Raw genomic sequence first — 24,846 nt, forward strand, 5'->3', positions numbered from 1 at the left:
GCTAGCACCGCCCATTGGTCAAATCCAACAGGAAGCCAGGATGATACCGAAGTCAGCTTCCGCCGCACTGAGCAGAGCAGAAGAAATGGGGTGGATTTAGAAGCATTAGTTGCTGTGTTGAGACAGTCCTATGTAGCCCAGGCTGGACTGGAAATCTGTACATAGCCATGGATGAATTGGACCATCTACTGATCTCCAGCTCCCATGTCTGAGATTACAGGTGTGCTACCCCCACACCTGGTGAGCCTAGAGAGTTATCGCCCCTCTTCCTGACGTCAGCTTCTCTTAAACCCAACATATTTCTGATTCCAAAAACAATCAAGTCCTTGTGTTCCTGTGTTCAGAGCCCATTTGGTCTTTCTTTAGGAGGTAAGCGAAGCCGAGGCCTGGCCGAGGGGAGGCTCTGACCTAGCAGAGAGTTCAGACGCCCGGAGTTGGCCTCTCCGCAGTTGGCCTCTCCCCATCTTTGTTTCCTTGCGTCTGACTTTAGTAGTTTTGTCTTGTTTTCATTTATTTATTTGTTTGTTTGTTTATTTTGGCTTTTCAAGACAGGGTTTCTCTGTTTAGTCCTGGCTGTCCTAGAACTCGCTCTGTAGACCAGGCTGGCCTCGAACTCACAGAGATCCTCCTGCCTCTGCCTCCCGAGTGCTGGGATTAAAGGCGTGAGCCGCCGCCCAGCTCCTCTATTTCTTTCTAATACAATTATTGGTGGTTGTTATTATTATTGACTTGTTGAAGTATTTTTTTATTGTTTGCAACCAAAGAAACCTTCCAAAAGGAGCATACAAGAGTTCTACAAACTAATGGAGTCCGCTGTGACATTGTAACCAAAGCCTCTTCATCAGTACAACCACCCAGTAGAAAAGCCAGGAAATCTGCCCCCATGTGATTTCACATCTGAACCTCTGGCGTGGATTCAAATTCCATCTGGAGGGCTAGAGCGTGGGGACAGGTCAGAGGTAGAGCATTTGCCTCCCACGTGGGAAGCCCTGGCTCTGCTCCCTCGCACAGCAAACAATACCTTATCAGGTCTTGGAACAGGGAGAGAAGTGCCTGTGGCTGGTGGATTCATGTCCCACTTCACTTCAGGAATCCTGTCTTTGTTGGACTTTGAGGCTACTTGAGTCATAGCTTAAAATAGTCAGACTCACCTCCCCTGACTCCCTATCCCGAGGCCCCCAGCAGGCCAGGCAGCTCTCCTCGTTATTTTCCACAAATAGCAAATTCATAATGTCCTGGGACACCTGATAAGCTGGTGCTCACCGTCACCCGGAGCCTCTGAGCCCCTCAGACCGTAGGTCACCCTGCTTCCTCCTTCCTAGGGCCCCCTGAGCCTCATCAAGCCCACGGCTGCTTGTCGGCCAACAGTTCACCAGGTACTAAGGAATCTGGGCCAGAGCCAGTGATGGGGTGGTGGGCCTCACGTGTGGAGTCCAAGTGCCCGAGTGCTCTTTCTGAAATGGACCTCAGTGGAAAACAGAACGCCAGCAGAGGCTGTGCCCATGTTTACTTGGTTTGTGACCGCCCTGGCCCTGTGACCCACAGTTACGCTCACTTACCCGTCACTTACGAGGCAGTGGTTGTGTCCTGGGGTCTGGAGGAACAGAACAAATAACAAGAGACTCACAGTCTAGAAGTGAAAATTTAGTTAGAATTAAATGTAGACTGGGCATAGTGGCATGTGCCCTTAATCCTAGCACTTGGGAGGCAGGGGCAGGTGGATCTCTGAGTTCAAGGCCAGCCTGGTCTGTAGTGAGTTCCAAGACAGCTGGAGCTACATTAGTGGGACTCTGTCTCAAAAATATAAAATAAATAAATAAAACAATAAACCAAGATTTTAGCAGAATGACATGTTGGGAAAACAGCCCTGTCTAATTTTTCTGAGCTGCAGGCTTGCTTCAAAAGAATGAAAGAAATTCCAGCCTTTCCAGGGGAGAGCCAAATTTTATGTTCTTCAGGATAAAGATCTGAGTGTTTGAGGGTAGAAAGAAAACTGTAAGTAGCAGGCTGGGTGCAAGAAAACTTTCAAACAGGGTTATTTTCTTTGTTTTTTTTTTTTTTTTTTTTTTTTTTTTTAGATTGGATTTCTCTGGATAACAGTCCTGGTTGTCCAGGAACTCATTTTTTTTTAATACTAGGCTGGCCTCGAACTCACAGAGAACCTTCTGCCTCTGTATCCCAAATGCTGGGATTAAAGGCGTGCGCCACCACGCCCAGCCCGAACAGGTTATAAAAACAAAGATTCGGCTCGGAGGACAGATGATTCCAGACTGGAGAGGGATGACTCTAACTCTAGAAGGTTAGTTCAAACTCAAGGATGGGAAGGGAAGGGAGGCGAGAACTCTCGGTGGCAGAGATCTGTGCTCTAGAAAGAAGAATACCATGACGAACACACCGTGATGCCATCGCTGTGCACTGAGCAACCTGCTAAGTACTTTTTATGTCTCTACTTATTTCTCACAAGAACTCCACGAAGTAGATACTGCTGTGGTTTTCATTTTACAGATAAGACATAGAAAGATGATGTGAATCGCTCAAGGCTGAGACTCTAGCTGGGAGCCAGGTATGGCAGTGCAGACTGGAGAGTCTGTGCTCTGAAGGTTGTCATGGAGACCTGTTACAGAGAAGACCAGCTGCCCCAGCCCTTGGCCAGCCTCCGGCAGTCTTGTAAGAAAGGGTTTCTTTCAACTAACTATGCGACGGTTATGCTTACCAGAGGAGGTTCATCACTACAGGTTGACTTCGGCTGTGTGGTTTGCTTCTCGTGTCTCTCCCTCCTGTTAGGAGCAGCAAGCCAGCCAGATGGCAGAAACACACGAGCGCAAGCCCATTTTATACTTCTGTTTATGTCACGATCATAATGTCATGTAGCCAGATATGGTGACACACACCTGTAACCCCAGGACCCAAGAGACTGAGGCAGGAGACTAACCTAGGCTACATAGCACGATCCTGTCTCAGAACAGCCACCACAACTAAGTCATATGGCTGAACCCAGAGCCAAGGTATAAGAAAACTTTCCCTACCGGCGGAGCGAAGGACCTGCAAAGTTACCAGGGAAAGACTGTGTCTGGGTAGTGCTACCGCCCAGGACTGGAAGTCAGTCTAGTGTCCCACAGACTTAGACTGGACTGGATTTGATTTAGAGAAAGAATGAAATGCCTGTTATTAAAGAGAGATGCTCTCAGCAGGGACCACAAAGTTCCATATGAGATTGTTTACATTTTCAGATTTTATTTTACTAAAACTCTTAAAACACTTTTAAACAAGAACATGCTTTGAGTGTTTGGGAAGACTATGATAGCTGCCTTAGAGTTTTCAGAGCCCCAGTAATACTTGGAGGGCAGCATTTCCCTTTTTGATGGAGCTTTCTCAAATGGGGTCTGTTGTCTCAGGGGGTCCATGCATTTTCAACACAAGCAAAGGTGACAGTGATTCACTGTGGACAAGATCTAAAGGAGGCCCAGACGTGTGCTGGGATGGGGTCTTAGGGTGTCCATTGCTGTGAAAAGACACCATGACCACGGCAACGCTTATAGGGGAAACATTTTAATTGGGGTGGCTCGCTTACGGTTTCAGAGGTTCAGTTCATTATCATCATGGTGTGTAGCATGGCAGCATGCAGGCAGACGTGGTGCTGGAGGAGTAGTTGAGATTCCTGCATCTTGCAGGCAGCAGGGAGTTGACTGAGACATTGGCGGTATCCTGAGCATAGGAAGCCTCAAAGCCCACCCCCACAGTGACACACTTCCTCTAACAAGGCCACACCCACTCCAACAAAGCCACACCTCCTAACAGTGCCACTTCTTATGTGGTTGTGGGGGCCAGCTACATTCAAACTTCCACGGATGGCATTGGAAGATGGTGGGGCAGTCCTGGGATGATCTCTGGGTTCCTCTCGGGGTGGATTTAATCAAATTCCTTGTGTCTAGAGCTTCTGGCCCAAGCCCTGTCCTTTGCCCCCACCTTTCTCCTGCTGGTGCATAGCATTGAAGGAGCCTGAGAGATGAAATGGCCAAACTCATGGGCTGTAGAGCATGGCCAATTTGGGCTCAAATCTTGGCTTTGACACTTTAGATGGGTTGGGGGGACTGGCATCCCAAACTCTCCTAATGCATGCTTCTCACCCGGAAGGGAATCATAATACTGTCATGGACATTTGAGATTAGAACTCACCAGGGAGGGTTGGTTTGTCCATGGAGAATTTGTTCGTTTGCCTGGTTGGTTTTGTTTGGGTTTTTAGAGCGTTAGTCTTGAGCTCACTATGTGGCTGAAGGTGTTAACTACTTTCTGGCCCATCTGTTTTCACCTCCTGAGTTCTGGGGTTACAGGTGTGCACCACCATGCCGGTTTTATGGGGTGCTGGGAGAAAAAAAATCCAGGGCTGCATGTGTAGTAGATAAGCACTATACTGTGCTATATTCCCAGCCCTTAAATTTTCTTTGACGTTTATTTATTTAGTGTGTGTGAACATGTATGACATCATGCACATGTGGAGAGCAGAGGATAACTTGTGGGAGTCAATTCTCTCTTTCCACATGTGGGTTTTAGAGCTCACACTTGGACTGTCTGTCAGGCTTGGCACAAGGCAAACATCTTTACTCAGGGCACGCCCCTTTCCTCACTGAGGCGTCTTGCTAGACTTTAACAAAACAACAAAAAGCAGGGTCTTGCCAGGGTCTTGCAGCTAGCTCAGGCTAGCCTGAACCTGTGGCACTCAAGAAATGGTCTTGCCCAGTCCCTAAGTGGCTGGCACTACAGGCCTATATCCAGCTTAGCTGAGGTTTTTGGGAACCCAACTCGGGTTCTCTGAGAGAGCAGCATGTACTCTTAACTGCTGAGCCATCTCTCCAGCACACCTGGAGTTTATGGGAAGATGTTTGATTTCTGACTCAAGTTCTTTAGTGGTTATAAGATTATTCAGGTCCAACATGAGTCATTTCAGCCAGTGACATATTTCAAACAATGTGTCTCTTTCACATCTACAGTTTTATTATCACGAAAGTATTCATAATATTCTTTTATTTTTGAGCCTGAAGCATCTATATATAGTTATAGCTTTCTTTTCATTTCTGATACTAAACTATTTTTACTTTTTTTTTTTTTATTTTTTGGCCAGGCATGGTGGTGCACTCATTTATTCCCGGTGCTTGGGAGGCAGAGGCAGGCAGGACTCTGTGAGTTCGAGGCCAGCCTGGTCTACACAGCAAATTCCAAGACAGCGAGAGATACATAGTAAGACCCTGTCTCAAAAAACCTAAAGACCCCCAAACAAAAAAATTTAAACTTTTTTCAACACACACTAGCTCTGTGTCTCATCTGTCTGTGTTTCTCACTTTATAGGCCTGGAATTCACTATGTGGCCCACGTAGGCCTTGAACTTCATGCAACCTTCCTGTCTCGGTCTTCCAAGTGCTGGGATTACGAGCACGAGCCACCACACACCCAGTTCATTTGTTCAGTTTGTATTCTTTATTTCCATCCTGTTTATCCTGCGTTTATCTTGCTGTGAGTTCCCCAGCCTAAATTATTAACAGAGATTCTTAGCTCATTAGTTTTCAATCTGTGTTTCTAAGATGAACATTTAAGCCCATACATCTCCTCTTGGAGCCTGAAGAGATTAAAAATAAGAATAAGAATAAAAACGTGCCTGGTTCCAGATAGGCACTCAGTAATGTCACCATCATCACTGTCGTCATGCAGGGTCATCTGTGAGGGGACTCCCCAGCTCCCAATGTTCTTGGCCCCGGGTGTGGCATGTGTTCAGCGTGGCCTCTGAGGACTTACTTATGGGCATCGGTTCTCTGCCCTTTGGGGTCTCCGGCAGGCTCTCTCTAGGTTAAGACAGGACACAGAGGGTGCCTTTTGCTCAGCTTGCTCCAGTACTTTACTTAAACCTCTTGGGATGGCTGGCAAGGCCACAGGCCCTTCGGGAAATGTGAATTCTAACCCGGAGGCCTGTGGTATGTCATATTTTCCAAAGATGGTGAGAATATATCTCCAATCTTACTTGCTCTTCTAGAACTTGGTTCTTCAGCCACCAAGAGACGGGCCATAATTCCATTTTCCTGGGCTTTGGCAGACTTGTGACTGATACCAGATCACATCGGGGTGAAACCGTCCAAGGCCTTGCCATGAAAGGGTGGCTAAAACTCAGGGTTAGAGCTCCAAATACTCAGGGAGATGTGGGCACCCTGTGGCCGCCGTGTTGAAAGGAAGACAAGCCATATTGAGAAGCTACATAGAGCTGTCTGTCTGGAGTCCTAATCTCTCAACATTCCAACTCCCAACTTCTTTGTTTTGTTGTCTGTGTAGCTTTGGAGCCTTTCCTGGAACTTGCTCTGTAGACCAGGCTGGCCTTGAACTCACAGAGATCCACCTGCCTCTACCTCCCGAGTGCTTGGATTAAAGATGTGTGCCACCACTTCCTGGCTCCAACTCCCAACTTTTAAATTCCCTTACTATTACTATTGTTATTAGCATTGGTGGTGGTACTGGGGACTGAGCCTCGGGCATCACATATGCTAGCCAGGCACTCTGCCACTGAGCTATGTCCCGCGCTGGACAATTTTTTTTTTCAGTGCTGAGGGATTGAATCCAAGGCCTCACACATACAGAGCACATGCTCTACCACTGAGCTGCACCCCAAGTCTGTATATAAATATATCAATTTTTTTTGAGACAGGGTCTTGATATGTAGCCTAGGCTAGTCTCAAACTATAGCTCTTCCTGCCTTAGCATCTCATGATTCTGTTTAGGGTAATGTGGCCCCTGTGAGGTATTTTTTAAGATAGAATTTAGTGTAGCTTAGGCTGGCCTTGAACTTGATATGTATAACCTTGATATTTTGATCCTCCTGCCCCTACATCCTGGATGCTGGGATTACAGGTATATATAATTATGCCCAGTTTATTTATTTATTTAATTTATATATTTTATTTACCTAAACATTTTTAAAGGAGATTTTATTAGTTATTTTTATTTGTGTTTATGTGTGTGCCTGTGTGTTTGTGTGCACATGAGTGCAGGTGTCCCTGGAGGTCTGAGAGCATTGGATCCCCCAGAACTGGAGTTAGAGGCAATTATGAGCAACCTGATGTGGGTGCTGGGAGCCAAATCCAGGCCTCTGCAAGAGCATCAAGCACTCTTAACTGCTGAGCTGTCTATCCAGGCCCCATCTAAATTCTTTTTTTTTTTTTTTTTTTTTTTTTTTTTTTTTTTTTTTTTATACTGCTCCGAGCCTGTCTCTCCCAGCGCCCCCACCCCCTAAATTCTTAACCCAGACAATTGTCAGTACAAAAAGTGCCACTTTAAACCCTAAGCTTTGGTGTGGTTTATTTATTAATAGTATGCAGTGGTTTGCTCCACAGCGGTAGATAACTGAAACAGTGCTGATGTCTCGTTTGTGATCCTCCCCACCAGCAGATTGTAATTCCCACCACACTCCATACACTCACTCTGTGTTTCCCCCGTAATCCCAAACAGAACCTGGGAAAAAAAAAAAAAAAAAAAAAAAAAAAAGCTTGCCAAAAACCATTTTATCGTCTAGGCTCTGTGACAGCCAGACCGCACATGGATATTCATTCTCTCATTAGTTTTACCCGCTGAGTTGGATTTCCTGGGACACTTGTTTATCAAGCTCTGTGAGCATTAAGACCTCCTTTGTGGAGAGGCATGGTGACTTTAACCCCAGCATTCAGGAGACAGAGACAGGTGAATTTCTGAGTCTGAGGCCAGCCTGGTCTACAGAGGGAGTTCTAGGATAGCCAGGGCTACACAGAGAGAAACCCTGCCTTGAGGAAAATTAAAAAAAAAGACTAGGTGTCCCCACAGGATGCTGTTGGGCTTTGAGCAGAGCTTCATTGAGAGCTGACATTTATTAAGAACTTTATTTGTTTGTTTGGTTGTTTGCTTTTGGTTTTTCCTGTTTTGAAGGTTTTATTATTTATTTATATTTTATTTTATGTGCATGGTGTTTTGTCGTGGGTGTCAGGTCCCCTGGCACTGGAGTCACAGACAGCTGTGAGCTGCCATGTGGGTGCTGAGAATTGAACCATGGTCCTCTGGAAGAGCAGTCAGTGCTTTTAACCACTGAACCATCTCTCCAGCCCCTGTTTTTGGGTTTTTTCAAGACAGGGTTTCCACTATGCAGCCCTGGCTGTCCTGGAACTTGCTTTGTAGGCCAGGCTGGCCTCAAACTCACAGAGATCCACCTACCTCTGCCTCCACCTCCTGAGTGCTGGGATTGAAGGTGTGTGCCACCACCCAGAGTATGAAGAACCTTAATAAAGGCCGGGCCGCTCTTTCCAGGAAAGCCTGTACCCATGTCTTGGATGCGCACTATCTTTTCCCCAAGCCTCCTCTCACCTCTTTCCTCTTAACATCCACGCTTAAATCTCTGTTCAAGCCTTTTCTTTCTTTCTTTTTTTCTTTCCAGAGCTGAGGACCGAACCCAGGGCCTTGTGCTGCTTGCTAGGCAAGCGCTCTACCACTGAGCTAAATCCCCAACCCCCAAGCTTTTTCTTAATCAATTCTAACTCCAGGAGCTGCAGAAAGAGTTCCATTAGCGAAATGCTTGCTACAACCAGGAGAACTCCAGTTCATTCCCCATAACCCACTAAAAAGGCCGGTCCTGGTGGGATGCATGCTTGTAATCCCAGCACCTGGGACAGTAGACAGGAAGAACCCTGGGGCTTGCTGGCCAGAGCCTAGTCAAAATCGATGAGCCTCAGGCCAATGAGAGACCCTTGTCTCAAAAAACAAGGTAGATAGCTAGATAGCTCCTGAGGAATGAAACCCAAGGTGACATACACACACACACATACACACATAGTCAGGGGAGGATAAACTATAACACCACTTTAAAAAGTATCAGGTACATTTTACAGATGTGAAACGAGGTGTTTGGGATATCCTGGCAGTGTGTCCTGCATATCAGATCCAAAGCTCATCCCATGAGAAGGGTGTCATGGCTGATCTTAGTTGTTAACTTGATACATCTGGGAAGAGACCTCTGTTGAAGAGTTGCCTTCATCAGATTGGCCTATGGACACGTGGGGGGGGCGGCATTTTCTTGATTGCTAATTAATGTAGGAGTGCCCGGCCCACTGTGGCAGTACCTCCTCTGGGCAGGTGAACCTGGGCAGTATAAGAAAGGCAGCTGGCTGGGTGGTGGTGGTGCACGCCTTTAATCCCAGCACTCGGGAGGCAGAGGCAGGTGGATCTCTGTGAGTGTGAGTTCGGGGCCAGCCTGGGCTACAGAGTGAATTCTAGGATAGCCAGAACTGTTTCACAGAGAAACCTCGTCTCAAGAGAAAAAAAAGAAGAAGAAGAAGGCGGCTGACTGTGAGCTGGGAAGCAGCATTCCTCTGTTGGTTTTTGCTTCAAGCTCCTGCCTTGACTCCCTTCAGTTATGGACTTTCCTGACCTTTAAGCCAGACCAAACACTTTCCCCCCGAAATCGCTTTTGGCCGTGGTGTTTACCACAGCAGGGAAGCTGGTACGAGGGCCTCTAGCTGTCCGTCCGTCTGTCTGCTTCCTGGGCACTGAAGAGCTGCTGTCTCCACTTTCCCCTCTAGGCCTGACAGCCTGCAGGCCACCGTCCACGGTCCCTTCACGTAATGTGCTTCCTCCGAGGCGGTGTCCACTAGACCCACTGGCAATTCTGGAAGGCAGGAACAAACCATTTGCTGGTCTGCATTTTGATGGCGTCTCTAGCAATGGCCATGCTGTCATTGTCGTCGTTGTCGTCGTCGTCGTCGTCGTCGTCATCATCATCACCATTTCCTGCCGTACTGGGGTCTGAACCCGGGGCCTCCTCCGTTCTAGATGAGAGCATGACTGCTGACCTTTACCCTCGATCCCTATTTTGAGACAGTTTCATTGAATTGCCTAGGTTAGTCTTGAACTCACTTTGTTGCTAGTCTTGCTTCCTCCCTCCCCCCTCCTTTCTCTCTCTTTTCTCTTTCTTTTAAAAGGCAGGTCTCATGTAGTACAGGTTGGCATTAAACAATGTGGCTGAGGCTAGCCTTGATCTCATCTTCTCTCCTCTATCTGCCGATGGGTAGGGATTACAGCCTTTAGAGGCATGTCCATCCCTGGTAGCCAGGTAGGTCTTGAACTTTTGTCCTCCTGCATAATTGGACTTTCAGGGCTGTGCCACCAGGCCTGGCTTGCATCGCTTATTTTTTTTTTAAGATTTATTTATTTTATGTGCATCGGTGTTTTTTGCCTGCATGTAGATCTCTGTGAGGGTATCAGATCTCCTGGAACTGGAGTTGCAGACAGCTATGAGCTGCCATGTGGGTGCTGGGAATTGAACCCAGGTCCTCTGGAAGAGCAGCCTGATAATCCCTGAGCCATCTCTCCAGCCCATCATCACTTATTTTTAAGTTATCACCCAGGAAATTCAATCCCTACATTGTGACTTTGGAGGATCAGCAATTCTCAATAGTTATTACAATATCCCATTTTTGCTTTTCTGGCCCTGGGGCCAATATCGACTTCCTGGATTACTAATTTTTGGGTAATTTAGTCTCCTTTTGATCCTCCAGTCCTTCCAACATGTTTGTTACCAGTCCCTTGAATTCTGCTGTACCTATGGTGATACCCAGAGCAGTTTCTGGTTTTTCCTGATGACTGTTTTACTTAACTTTAGAGAACTTCGCATGATCTGACCTTTACTGACTTCCAACCTCCATGGTCAGATCATTCTCTGTCTTGCTCACGTTGTTGCATCCACACTTGTCTCCTTCTGTTCTAAAAATAGCTACATACTTCTCCTGCTTTGGGGGTCCTCACATCTGCGGTCCCCAGTGCTTAGAATACTTTTCTGCGATGCTCAGCGGGGTTTAGTCCTTCTGATGTCTCAGGTCTCAGCACAAATGTCAGTGTCGCCAAGCAGCCTCCCTTCCTGTACCACTTACCCAGCAGAAGCCCAGCACCCCCAGAGCCTCCTGTGTCCCCCACCCCGTTACTGTCCTTACAGCACTTGTTCTAGCCTTCGCTTACCGTCTCCTTAGATGCAAACGACACCAAAAGAGCAGTGAGCTTCGCCTCTTGCTGTATCCAGCGCCTCGTCCAGAGCTGGTGCTTGTGACACGTTTTTGAGAGACTGGATGGAATGAATGGTCTGCAAGCGTCCCTCAGCCCTCAGATGGGCCTGGCACCACTGAGATGTTTGATATTGGAGACCACTGAGGGAGCAGTCTTTCTGTCTCTCTGAGGGCAGAACTAACAAAGTTCGGATCCTGAGCTCCACTTCTACCTTCAGACAGGCCCCTCCTGGGCACTGGGTGGCCTCCCTGTGGCTCTGCCCTGTCTCTGGGCACATCCTAGTCAGCCTCCTCCTTTCCATGCTCCCAGCAGGCTGCAGGGTATTAATGATTCAAAGTGCAAACCTGCACGGGGCCAGTATCAATTAGGCTACACGCCCACCATGTGGGCAGCTCATTAATTCTAACCAGCCAGCACTTACAAGCTAGATTTTTCTCCATCTGCGTGCTGGATTTGATCACTACAAAGAAAACCAGTGAGATTGTTATAAAATTAATTTTTACTGATCATCACATTCTTATCACATTAAAACAAAATTCCTGTTATATAAACACTTAACCCAAATCATTGCTGTAATAACAAACTTAATCCAAAGAGACAGTGAAATGTACACTGTAATAGATATGACTGTAAAGACATTATTTTCCTCTTTCATGATGTTGTGGACCAAATAAGTGATAGGGCTTTATTTCAAACAAAGCAAAATAAGAATTCAGTTTATTGCTTCAGAACTGTTAGGAAATTAGGGCAAAGACTGGGGCGGGGTGTGTGTGTGTGTGTGTGTGTGTCTCTTGTGGGGCTGTGTGTCTCACCAGGGCATCTGCCTCCCGGCCTGGCTTTGAGAGGAACTTTTTGTGGATTTTAAAACTTCCTCCTCCGGATAGCAGGCTGGCTGAAGTAGACAGAGGAAGTAGAAACCTCTCAGAAACATTTCTGACCAGGCTGAGGGTATAGCTCAGCGGTAGAGAACTTGCCTAGCATCAGGAGGCACTGGGTTCAGCCCCCTACAGACACAGACACACACATAGGCATGTGAGCACACAACTACACACGCACGTGCATGCATGCACGTGTGTGTGCACACAGAGAGACAGAGACAGAAAACATCAGGAACAGAATTGCCAACAATGCATTTGAGAGAAGGCTGACCATGGCCTACTAGAGAAAACGGCTCATCCCTGAACAGCCATTCTGTGCCTGTTGCTGGTTCATTGAGGTCATTATGTAGGATCTGAACTTCTTGTAAATAAGGTGAATCAGGCCTAATGACCTAGACCTGAAATTCCAGCTACTCTGGAGACTGAGATGGGAGGGTTGCTGGGTAGAGCTGGACTCTCTGCCTCTCCTCAGACCCCTCAAAAAGGGGTCATGCTTCCTTCACTGCCTGCTGGTACCTCTGTCCAGGCTAGCTAGCTTACCCCGCTCCTGCCTACACACTATCCCTCAGCTAAGTGCCTTCCCCACACCCATCTGAATCCTCTTCTACTGTCTAAGCAGGTTGTGATGGTGCTCACCTGTCGTCCCAGCACCTGGGAGATGGGAGCAGAAAGATAGGAGTTCAAGGTCATCCTTGGCTACCTAGTAAATTTGAGGCCAGTCTGAGGCCCTGTCTTAAAAGTATTACTAACTCTGTTCAAAAGCCATCCCAGAAAGACCTCCCCACGGTCTTCTCTGGACTCCCCAAACTGGAAAATGCTTCATTTATAGAGTTGGGTAATTTCCCACAGGATTCTCCATCAAGGAGACCGAATTCTGGTTAACCCTAAAATGGCCTCAGCAAGAATACAAGATGGAGGGACCTCTGCATTGTCCTGCCCTGTCACACCATCACGCCATCCTCTCAACCCGAGGCAGGAAACTACCATGTGTTAGAACAAAGGAGACCCCTTAGCTAAAACTGGTGCCCTTGGTTTGGGCTTTGTTTGTTATCACAGCTTAATCTAGCAGAAGCTGACTAGTGTATCTTTAAACAATTCTTTTAGACTTACTTAAATTTGAACTCATTTTGCCTGCATCTATGTATGCACACCATGTGAATGTCCACAGAGGTCAGAAGCAGCTGTGGATCCCCTGAACTGGGGTTAAAGATAAGTGGGAGCTGCCCTGTGGGTGCTGGGGATCAAACCTGGCTCCTCTACAGGAACATCAAGTGCCCTTGACCGCTGAGCCAGCTCTCCAGCCCTGACCATATATCTTTACTGAATTGTAAGTCCAATTCCTCGATAGGGAGAATCACATTTCACACGGGATTTGTCTCTCACCCTTCATGAACATAGTCAACGCTTGGCCACAAGCCTCAGTAACTGTTTACTGAGGGAACAAATGAAGACATGAGGCCAGCATTATTAAATGTTACTGCAGCAATCCCTCTTCACGTACAACTTGAGACACAATGAGATTTTACTGATGCCCTCTCACTGGGCAGTAGGTCAGCTCTCGAAGAGCAGGGAATAAATATCCATTGTCTATCCCACATCTTTGTTTTGTTTGGAGAACTAGACGCTCATTCTCATGGGGCTGCCAATCCTAGCACCAGCCCCTTTGAGAGCAGGGTGGGCGTGTGATCTAGTTCTGTCTGCTCACAGAGTCTCATCCTCTGGACACTGTGATCAGACTGGAGATGAGACTATTTAGGGGCTGGAGAGCGGCTCAGCAGGTAAGGGCACAGGCTGCTCTTGCAGAGGACCCAGGTTCGATTCTCAGCACCCACATGGTGGTGGACAACCATCTGTACCTTGAGTTCCAGAAGATCTGTCACCTTCTTACAACCTGCTTGGGCACTGCATGCATGTGATGCACAGACATACATGCATACATTTAGGCACATACACATCAAAAACAAAAACAAAAAACAGACTAAGACCTAAACAGGAGTCGTCAGATCTCCCTTGAGAGAGTACAGACCAGACCAGGGGATGTCTACAAAGAGTTCTGAGTTGGATGTGGTGGCCCATACCTGAAATCCCAGCACCATGGAGGTGGAGGCAGGAGGATCGCCATGAGTTTGAGGCCAGTCTGGCCTATAGTGCTACATAGTGAGTTCAAACCCAGCCTGAGAAAGATATCGAGATTCTGTCTCAAAGAGACAAGGAAACAAATGAAGCGGTCGTGAGGGCCAGGGACGCAGCTCAGTGGCAGAGCTCTTGCCTGGCATGTGTGCACCGTAGGTTTGATCCCACGTGCCAGTGGAAATCTCAGGAAAACGCCTAACACTGCTCCGAACTTTCTGGAACCCCTTTAATGTGTGTGTGTGTGTGTGTGTGTGTGTTTTATTTCTTTTACGTGTATGAAGGTTTCACCTGCATGTTTTAATGTGTGTGTGTGTGCACGCGCGCATGTGTGTGTTTTATTTCTTTTACGTGTATGAAGGTTTCACCTGCAAGTTTGCACGCGCACACATGTCTGGTACCCACAGAGGTCTGCAGTCGGGGACAGATCCCTTGGAATGAGAGTTACAGATGGTTTTGAGCCACCATGTGGGTTCTGGGGCCCAAACCCAGGTCCTCTGAAAGAGCAGCAAATGCTCCTAACACTGAGCCATGTCTCTAGCCCCTCAGTTAACAGGTTTATTTCCCCGCTCCTCACAACGGCCTCACGTTGAAGGCAGACTCCATTTGACGGGTGCACTCTTATGTTACCGGTACCTGTTCTACTCACCTGTCTGTGGTGTGCTCACGTGACCTGTCTTCCCAGCTCTATGCTTATCAACGGACAACTGCTCTGTGAAACATGCTCAAGAACATACAAACAGCCTGGCGTGTTGGTATATACCTGTATCCCAGCAATCAGGAGGAAGAAACAGGAATAGCTGCAGTTCAAAGCCATCCTTGGCTATACAGAGAGTTCCAGCCCAGCCTGGGCTATATTAGACTCTACCTCAAAAAAAAAAAATTGACAAAAACAGAACATACAAACGTTCCCTAACACCCCAGCTTTAAAACACAAATGACTGTCAGGTGGCGGTGGTGCATGCCTTTAATCCCAGCACTCAGGAGATAGAGGCAGGCGGATCTCTGAGTTCGAGGCCAGCCTACTCTACAGAGCGAGTTCCAGGACAGCCAGGACTATTACATAGAGAAACCCTGTTTCCCCCCCCCCCAAAAAACAAAAAACCCCAAAGAAACCCACAAATGACTATAGTGCATACCTTTAATTCCACTACTGGGGAGGCAGAAGCAGAAGCATCTCTGTGAGTTCAAGGCCAGCATGGTCTACATAGCCAGTTCTAGGGCAACCAGAGCTATATAGGGAGACCCTGTCTCAAGCAGAACAAACCCCACAAGTGATCCTCCCATAATCCAGTGTCCCCTGCTAAGGTCGCCTCTTTTTTTCTGTCGCCTTTCTTCTTGAGAGGGTTTTACAGTCATTACCTTCACTTCCTCCCTCATGTCCCTTCTCTGCCTCTTCAGCTGGACTTCCTGTGCTGCCAGGTTCAAAGGCCGTCTCCGCCTGCTTGACTGTGGCTTCCTCTTTGATGTGGTTCGTTTTGGCTTCCAGACATCATAGTCTGCTGGTTTTCCGCCTTACCAACCACTTCCCTGTGCTGGTTCCTCTTCTGCTAAACCACAACCACTAAATACCGGAAGACAGCTGTTCCGACCACTGCACCATCACTGCGACACCTCAAACCACCGGAGCCTTCTGTTCCCGACCCACTTCCAGTCCCACAGTGTTCTCTGTTGCTGCTACAGTACTGGAGCCTTCATATGTGGTCGTCAGGTGCTCTGACACTCATTAGATCTTCAGTCTTTTTTTTTTTTTTTTTTTTTGGACAGGGTCTCTTTCTATAGCTCACGCTGGCAGGAGGGTCATGTTCAAGACCAGCCTTGTCCCTATAATAAATTTACGGTCAGCCTAGCATGCATGAGAACCAGTCTCTGTAAAAAGAACAGAGTGGTGGAAAACGATATAGAAAATTGCAGGTTCCAGCCTGGCCTGAGCTACAGAGTGAGCTCCTCCCTCTGCCCCCATCTCAAAGAAAAGAAGAAGAAAGTGGCCATCGAAATGACTCTGGGAGTAGAGGCGCTTGCAGCCAAGCCCGATAATCAGGGTCCAATCCCAGAGAGCTACATGGTGGAGGGAAAGGACTCCCCAAAGCTGTCTTCCTTTGTCCCCGTCACAAAGCATCTGAGGCCTGGCAAGATGGCTCAGTGGGTAAGGACACTTGTCTGTTGCCAAGTCTGACAATCCCTGGGACCCACAATAGAGGAAGAAAGAACTGACTCCCATAAATTGTTCTCTGACCTCTACTGACACACATGTCCACACACATACACATAAACACACAATGTAAACAAACAAACAAACAAATAAACAAATAAATAAAACATTTAATAAAAAACCACAGAGTATCTCCAAAAATAAAAGAAGGAAGGGTTGGGGCTGGGGAAATGGCTTAGAGCACAAAAGAGCTTGCTTTCCAAGTATGAAGACCTGTGTTCAAATCCCAGCACCCACATAAGCCCAGAATGGTTGTGCATACCAAACCAGTAATGCCATCATTGGAGGCTGGAAGCAGATCCTTACAGCCCACTGACCACTCAGCCTGGCAGAAACAGCAAGCTTCAGGTTCAGTGAGAGACCCTGCCGCAAGGCAATGATACGGAGAGAAATTTAGGAAGACATCCTAGGTCCTATTCTGGCTTCCTATGAGCTCATATTCATAACACACACACACACACACACACACACACACACACACACACACACACCATGCACAGAGGATTGTATTTCATAGTTCAAGGGTACAGTCTATCATAAAATGGAAGTCACAGCAGCAGAAGCTTGAGCCAGATGGTCACATTGTATCTGCAGTCAGGAAGCACACAGCAATGAATGCTCTCCCCGCCCCCCACCCCCTACCCCCGCAAGACAGGGTTTCTCTGTGTAGTTTTGGTGCCTGTCCTGTAACTCCCTTTGTAGACCAGGCTGGCCTCGAACTCACAGAGATCCTCCTGCTTCTGCCTCCGAGTGCTGGGATTAAAGCCCAGCAGTGCTCATCTCTTTATTCAGCCCGGGACCTCAGCTCATGGAATGCTGAAGACCACATCCAGGGTGGGTTTTCCTATCTCAATTAGCCTAATCTAGATAATGCCTTACAGACCCACTCATACCATAGGATTGTTTAATAGATCCTCTTAAATTGACAGTCAGTATTAATTGGCACAAACCTAACCCTTGTCAATTTGATATTCAGACACATCACTTACTTTTTGTTTGTTTGTTTGATACAAGATTTCACTAAGACAGTTCCCAGCTGGAACTCACTATGTAGACCAGGCTAGCCTCAAACTCAGAGATCTGCCTGCCTCTGCCTCCTGAGTGCTGGGATTAAATGTGTGTGCCTCCATGCTAGGCTTGTGGTTTTTTTGTTCATTTGTTTGTTTTGTTTCTTTATGTTGTTGTTTTAGTTTAATTTTAAATTTTATTTTATTTTTATGTGCATGGGTGTTTTGCCTACATGTATGTCTGGTCACCATGTGTATGCCTGGTGCCTAGAGGCCAAAAGAGAGCATCAGATCCCCTGGAACTGGAGTTACAGACAATTATGAGTCACCATGTGGGTGCTAGGAATCAAGGCGGGTCCTCTGGAAGAGCAGCCTGTGCTCTTAATAGCTAAGCCATCTCTTTAACCCATCTTTTAGTTTTTTGGGTTTTTTGTTTTTGTTTTGTTTTGTTTTGTTTTTTAGACAGCATTTCACTATGTAGACCTGGCTATTCTATAACTCACTATGTAGACCAGACTGATCTCAACCTCACAGAAATCTACCTTCCTCTGCCTCTTAGGTACTAGGATTAAAGTCCTATACCACCAAGCCTTGCAAAAGAGAATTTTTATTATGTTATTTTATTGTGTGCTTGGACACACATGCCACGGTGTGCAAGTGGAGGTTGGAAGACAACTTGCAAGAATAAATCCTCTCCTTCCACCATGTAGTCCTGGGTGGGAGCCCAGGGGGTCAGGCTTGCTGGCAAGCACCATTAGCCACTGGGCCATTTCTTTGGCCCAAACATATAAACTTTTAAGCCATCACCTTCTCTTTGTGCCCATATGTCCTGTCCATCTTAGAATGCAAAATACATTTAGTCTAACTTCTAGAAGACCCATGCCCCGTGAGCTTTAACAGTCCCATCACTGTTTAAAAATGTAAGTATAGCCAGGTGCAGTTGTTCACGTACTTAATCCCAGCCCTCAGGAGGCAGAGGCAGGAGGATCTCTGTGAGTTCGAGGCCAGATGAACAAATTTCATAGTTGCAATATTTAATGGCACAGAACAAACGTTCCCTTTCCAAAAGAGGAGGGATGGGAGCCTAGCAGATAACGATGGGATCAAAGAGAAACTGAAACCCAGTAGGAAGTGCGAACACCAAATCCTGCAGCTCCATGTCTGGCGTCTGGAGTACAGAGGGAATCTGTACTCTGGGCTCCGAAGGGCTTAGCCCTGGCTTTGCAGATCGGCTGCCTGAGGCACACATCGTCTCTCTCGGGCCAGCTCTGCTCTGTGCCTGCAGCTTTCCTTGGCAGATGTCTCATGGTCCTGGCATCTCCAACATCCTGAGATCCCCATTGCAACTTAGGATTTGTCTTCGTAGCTTCATGCAGTGGCCTCTAAGGGCCACATTGAAAGGACGCCAACCCTGCCACACATTGCCTGGCTCCAGCAGCTATTCGAAACCATGAAGCCAAACTCCTTGGCCTCCTCAATCTTTGTTTTTTTTTTTTGTTGTTTGTTTTTTTTGTTTTGTTGTTGTTTTTTTTTTCCCCCCGAGACAGGGTTTCTCTGTGTAGCTTTGTGCCTTTCCTGGAACTCACTCTGTAGCCCAGGCTGGCCTCGAACTCACAGAGATCCGCCTGGCTCTGCCTCCTGAGGGCTGGGATTAAAGGCATGTCCCACCACCGCCCGGCTCAATCTTTTTTTTTAAGTCCCCCCCCTTTTTTTTTAAATTTATTTTACTTCATGTGCATTGGTGTTTTGCCTGTATATATGTCTGTGTGAAGGTGTCAGATTCCCTGGAACTGGAGTTAGTTTGTGAGCTGTCACGTGGGTGCTGGGAATTGAACCTGGGTCCCCTGGAGGAGCAGCAAGTGCTCTTAACCGCTGAGCCGTCTCTCCAGCTTCAGCCCCCTCAATCTTGCATCCTTCATGCCTGCAAAACGAGTTCCACTGCGTGGATGACATTGCCAAGTTCTGCTACCAGCTTAGCATGGGCCACAGCTGTCCTTTAGAGAGAGATACTGAAGCCTGAGTGATTCCCTGGGCTATCCCTACAGAAACTTGGAATAAGACACTGGAGAGGTACAGTAGGAAACCTAGGGAGGCAGTTCCTGCCAGACACGACCTGACATTGTTTCTGCCTGTTTGCCGTGCTGGTGTGGCAGAGGGCTCTTAGAATAAGACCCCAGCAGAAGCATCTACACATATGAACGGGCCTGGAAGACAGAAGCTGCTGGCATGGGACAAGGAGTGTAGGGGCATGGATGGATAGAAGGCCCCTGAGGACCAGAGCTTGAAAAGCAGCGCATTATCCCTAAGTTCACTTTGGGACAGGGTAACAGCAACCTGTGATTCTATGAATAGGGGATAAGGGCGCTTTAGTGAAAGTCCTACATCCTGGTCTCTGGTCAAAGACAGGCCATTGGTGACGACAGTACAATCAAGAACCTAGGTAAATGTTTGGAGGCTGAGTGAGGGTCTTGAGAGAGTCCTCCGGGACACATTGACAATAGAAACATTTAAGGCCACAGATTCCAGCCTCCAACACAGGTAGAGAAACCAAGATACAGATCGGGAAGTGACTGTCTCACAGTCTCACAGAAATGAGTGTTACAGCTGCCGCCCGGACACTTCTGAAGCCTGAGGTCATGAGCCTGACGTTTCTTCTACTTTTAATATCCAAAAGCGAGCACCGAACACAGGGTTGTGTTGCGCGTGGCTGCTGTGGGAAGTGGGCCTATGTTTTTGCCCTTGCACTGGGATGTCCCTGGAAAGCCAAGGTGGCGCCGTCAGTGCTGTGCATGGGGAGCATGCTCATTCCAGTCACACACAGCCCACCTTCCAACACAGAAGGGTGTTCCTCAATCCCTCCGGGCACAGCATCTTTGCCTGTGATTTTCTCTGATGATATCTTGTTTTGCCAACTAAATTAAGACTATGACAGAGAACAGAGACTACCTCTAGCAGTTTAGTTCAATTAAGATTTCACATCAACAAATTAAAATGCATCCTTACCGTCTGCAGAGTAAATCTGCCTGCGTTTAGGAGGAGGCTCTGACATTTGCTGTTCCAGCACCTAGAGGATATGAGCTGAGTGTCAAACAGGACTCACCCTGGTAGGGGTCTGTGTGAGGGGTTCAGGGTCAGGATTTGCATCCATAAGGTTTGCAGCCTTGGGGCCATGGCTTCTCAAAGCATGAATGTGAGCCTTCGGCAATCTTCTGGTCCTTGGTAAAATAACAAAACTAATAATGTGATCGAATTTTCCACGAGAAAATGGTTAATTCAAAGTAAAGAACCATAGAAAATACTTCGAAGTGTTTAATTTGTCAATCATTCTTCAAGAGACTAAGGATACAGCCGTGAACAAAACCGACACACTCCCTGCTCTCCCACAGCTTTAACTTTATGGGGGAGAGACAGGCAATAAACAAGACAGATGAGTGAAATACGCAGTCAGTTAGAGGCAATAAGAGCGGCGGAGGGCAATAACGCAGGGAAAGAGGATGGGGTGTGTGGGGCGGAGGTGTCTGTGGCTTTAAATAGGGTATCAGGGAAGACCTTGATGAGAAGGTGACCAGGAAGTTAGGACCTGGAAAAGAGGAGTGAGCCACAGGACGGGGCGGTGCTCCCAGCGGAGGAATGCTGAGGGGAAGGGGTGGCACTGTGGGAGTGTGTGGATGGAGGAGGCCAGCTGGCTGGCGCCGGATGAGCTGGGGGGAGAGGTGAACGTGAGGGAGAGGTGAAAGGGGGCAAGCGAGCGGAAGGATGTCCATTCTCTGAGTGAGCAAGGCACTAGTGCAGGGTTTGCCGCACGAAGAGACACCGTGACTCTTATCTTCATAGGGTGGCTGTGGCTGCTGTGTAGCAGGAGACGTCAGGAGGGAGCACCAGTGACTTTCCTTGCTGCCATGGTGACCATACACGACAAAGTCAACCTAGGGAAGGGAAGGATTATTTCGGCAACTGGCTTCAGGGAATCCAGTCCATCGTGGTGGGGAAGGCTTGGCGGCAGGGTCATGAGGCTGGCAAGTTACTCCATGTCTGCATTCAGGACACAGAGACTGGCGAATGCTGGTGTATTTTCCTTTTCGTCTGTTTACTCAGTCCAGGATTCCATCATGGTTGCATGCCTTCAGGGTCTGTCTTTCTTCCTTACTTAAGGCTCTCTGGAAGCATCCACACAGACATGCCCAGAGGCATGTAAAATGAATGAATGAATAAAGAGGCATACAAAATAAATGAATAAATAAATGTTCAAACTTAATAATGTCATAGAAAATCCAACATGTAAGATCCAACATGAAACTCTTTGGAATCCTCACAGAGATCCACCTGTTTCTGCCTCCTGAGTGCTGGGGTTAAAGGCATGCACCATCACTGCCCTGCTGGATGATCTATTCTTTCAAGGATGACAGGTAAAGGCATTTCTCTTCACCCAGTAAATTAGGACTTAATGGGTTGCAAGTTTCATGAGGACGAGTGCTGTGCCCATAGCTTGCTGCAGATATCCGCCAACACATGGGTCAGCCCACACATGCAACACTTAGAAAATAGTTGTTAAAAAATGTCAATAAGGTTTTCCTTTATCTTTTTTTCTCCCAAGGCAAGGTTTGTCTGTGTAGCCCTGGCTGTCCTGGAACTCTGTAGATCAGGCTGGCCTCGAACTCTTAGAGATCTACCTGCCCCTAATTCCGAGTGCTACCACCACCCCGCTAATTTTTTTTTCTTTTCTTTCTTTCTCTTTTCTTCTCTGTAATGGGATCTTATGTACCCCAATCCAGCCTCAGAACTGCTGTGTAACCAGGGATGGAAACTGACCTTGAACTCTGAGCCTCTTTCCTCAGCCTCCCAAGTGTTGGGATTATGTGGGGGTGGGGGGCTGTAATGGGTTCTGGAGATCAAACCCGGGGCTCTGTGTGTGCTAGGCAAGTGCTCTACCAACCAAGCTTTTGTAAGGTTCCGGACATGGAAGTACTCGAGGAACTCGGAGGTCGTGTCTCGCCCCTTGTCCTTTTTCTCGTTTCCCTGTGGAGCGTTCTTCTGTAAGCTTGACTATGAATAGAATTCTGTGCCTCCCATTCCTTCTATTTGAAGTGGATGAGTGAATACTTTTATTTCTGTCTCAGAAAAACCCGAGCTAAATTAAATTATTGTTATTATTATTATTTTTTTTTACTTTTGTAATGCTCATTGATTTTCCTCTCACGGCACTTCAACATCCCTACTTTCTAAGCCTGAGCAGTTGATGCCATTTCCCAGCAAGGAGAAAAAGAAAAAAGCACCCAACATGGGCTTTGGACTTCCCGCTACTTCCAATTCTATTTAACCTGCTTGGTAATTTGCATAGATCTACATACGTTATGCAATCAGCCTGCTCTCTTCTCACATTTAAGCCTAAAATAATTTTGCTTTATGGTGTTTCCCTTATCTGCTGCCTTCTATATTTCTTTCTGGTCTTGAAATTTAGATTTTTTTTTTGTAAAAGGAATTGATGAAAGGCCAGCAAGGGAGAAGGAGACTGGGGAGCAGAATGGTGGTGAGGTTGTCACACGGATTCTTTTATTCATTCAGGAGCCACTTACTGAGCACCTACTGTGTCCTGGGCCCTGAACCAAGTGCTGGGAGCAGGGAGTGAGCAAGCTAGACAGTTCTCACAGTCTAGTGAGGAAAACACACAGCAAACACGAGAAAGATGAGTTCTGATGCCAAGTAACTGTTGTAAGGAAAACACAGTTATTTGAAGAACATTTTTGTTTTGTTTTGTTTTCCCCTTACTGCAGACCCTTACTCTGTAGCCCGGGCTGAACTTGAACTCATGGCAATCCTTCTGCCTCAGCCTTCCAAGTACTGAGATTATAGGTGTGAGCCACCATGCCTGGCTGAAGACTCATTTGGATTGAGTGGTCTAAAGGTCTCTCTGAGAAATGATACTTGGGCTGACATCTAGACAACAGGGAAACAGTCCTGTGACATGGGACAGAGCCTGCTCCCAGACAGTGAGAAGAGCAAAGATGCCTCAAATGAGAGGGAGCTCAGAGGGCTTGAGGACCAGAAAGGAAGTGTGCCACTGAGGATGATTTTAGTGGAGAGAAAGAGAAGTCCCAGTTTAAAATGACATGATAAGGAGGAATTTTCTTACTGTACCTAAAAAAGCCCAGGGAGGGGCTGGAGAGAAGCCTCCTTTGGCAAAACGCTTACAGCACGAACGTGAAGATCTGAGTTTGGAGTTTTAGCATCCAACGGGTGTACCTAGTGCCAGGGTTAGGGGGATGGAGACAGGGGGATTCTAGAAGCTCGCTGGCCAGCCAGTCTAGCTAAATTAATATGCTCCAGGTTCAGTGAGGGACTCCGTCTCAAAAAATAAGATAGTGTGATCTAGGAAGACACTTGGACCTCTGGCTTCCACATGTGACTGCACACACATGCATGCACACACACACACACACACACACACACACACACACACACACACCCATCCTCAACCCAACCCCACACGCAAAGAAGTCTAGGGATGTAGAGACAGGGTTCCAAGGTTGGTAAATGCTGCAAATCAACATCGTCCTAGGTGCAGAAGGATAGCAAGTGAGACAGGAGGATGGAAGGCCTCCGGCATGCCCATTCCCGAGCTGGGCCCTGCGGGAGAGAACCGACAGCCAGTCCTGGGGCTGTGCTGGGCATCAGAAGGACTTGAATATCTACCGAGCTTCACTGAAGAGCTGCTCCTTCTTTCTGATTTCAACAACAACAACAACAACAGCTTTGAGAGCAAATACTAGGCTTCACAACTGAAGAGAGGAAGGGCTGGGTCACACACAGGGTCAAGGTGGGCTGTGGAGGTCAGGGTGGCTACATCATCAGCAGGAGGTCACAGAGAGGGGCTGAGAAAGCGAGGACTGATTCTAGGTCCTCGGAATGCAATCTTTTGGAACGGCCTAAATCTCCAGAGACCTCACCTGATTTGCACCAGAAACTCCCTCTAGCAACTCCTACCTTCGAGAACTCATCCCACCTCTGGGTGTGGAGTGATGGGGAACTGCTCAGCCAGCATCAGACACTCAGCGTCTGCTGAGAACACTGCTTAGGTCACTGTTACTTCTCGGCTTTATTATCTGCGGAATGATCTGCGTCCACAGTGATGGCGGCACACACGAGTGATCCCAGCACTTGGGAGGTGGAGGCTGTAGCATTAGTTCAAGGTCATCTCAGCTACACAGTGAGTTTGAGGCAAGTCTGGACTATGTGAGATCCTGTTTTTGTCTGTGTTCTTTAAAAGAGAGACACATACATACAATACCATCATTTCCCCCAACAGTCATTCAGGGATGTTGAAAGCACCAAAGGAGAGGGCATCTGCATATCCCTGGGAAATCATTGCTGTTGTTCGTCTTTCATGAGAAACGAAAGAATGCACAGAGACACACATTCTCAGACACAGACATACACACATATGCAGACAGACACACATACACTCACACACACATACACAGACATAGACACATATGCAGACAGACACACGTACACTCACACACACACATACACAGACATACACACATATGCAGACAGACACACGTAC

Source organism: Peromyscus leucopus, chromosome 19 (assembly GCF_004664715.2).
Source record: "Peromyscus leucopus breed LL Stock chromosome 19, UCI_PerLeu_2.1, whole genome shotgun sequence".
NCBI classification, from domain to species: domain Eukaryota; kingdom Metazoa; phylum Chordata; class Mammalia; order Rodentia; family Cricetidae; genus Peromyscus; species Peromyscus leucopus.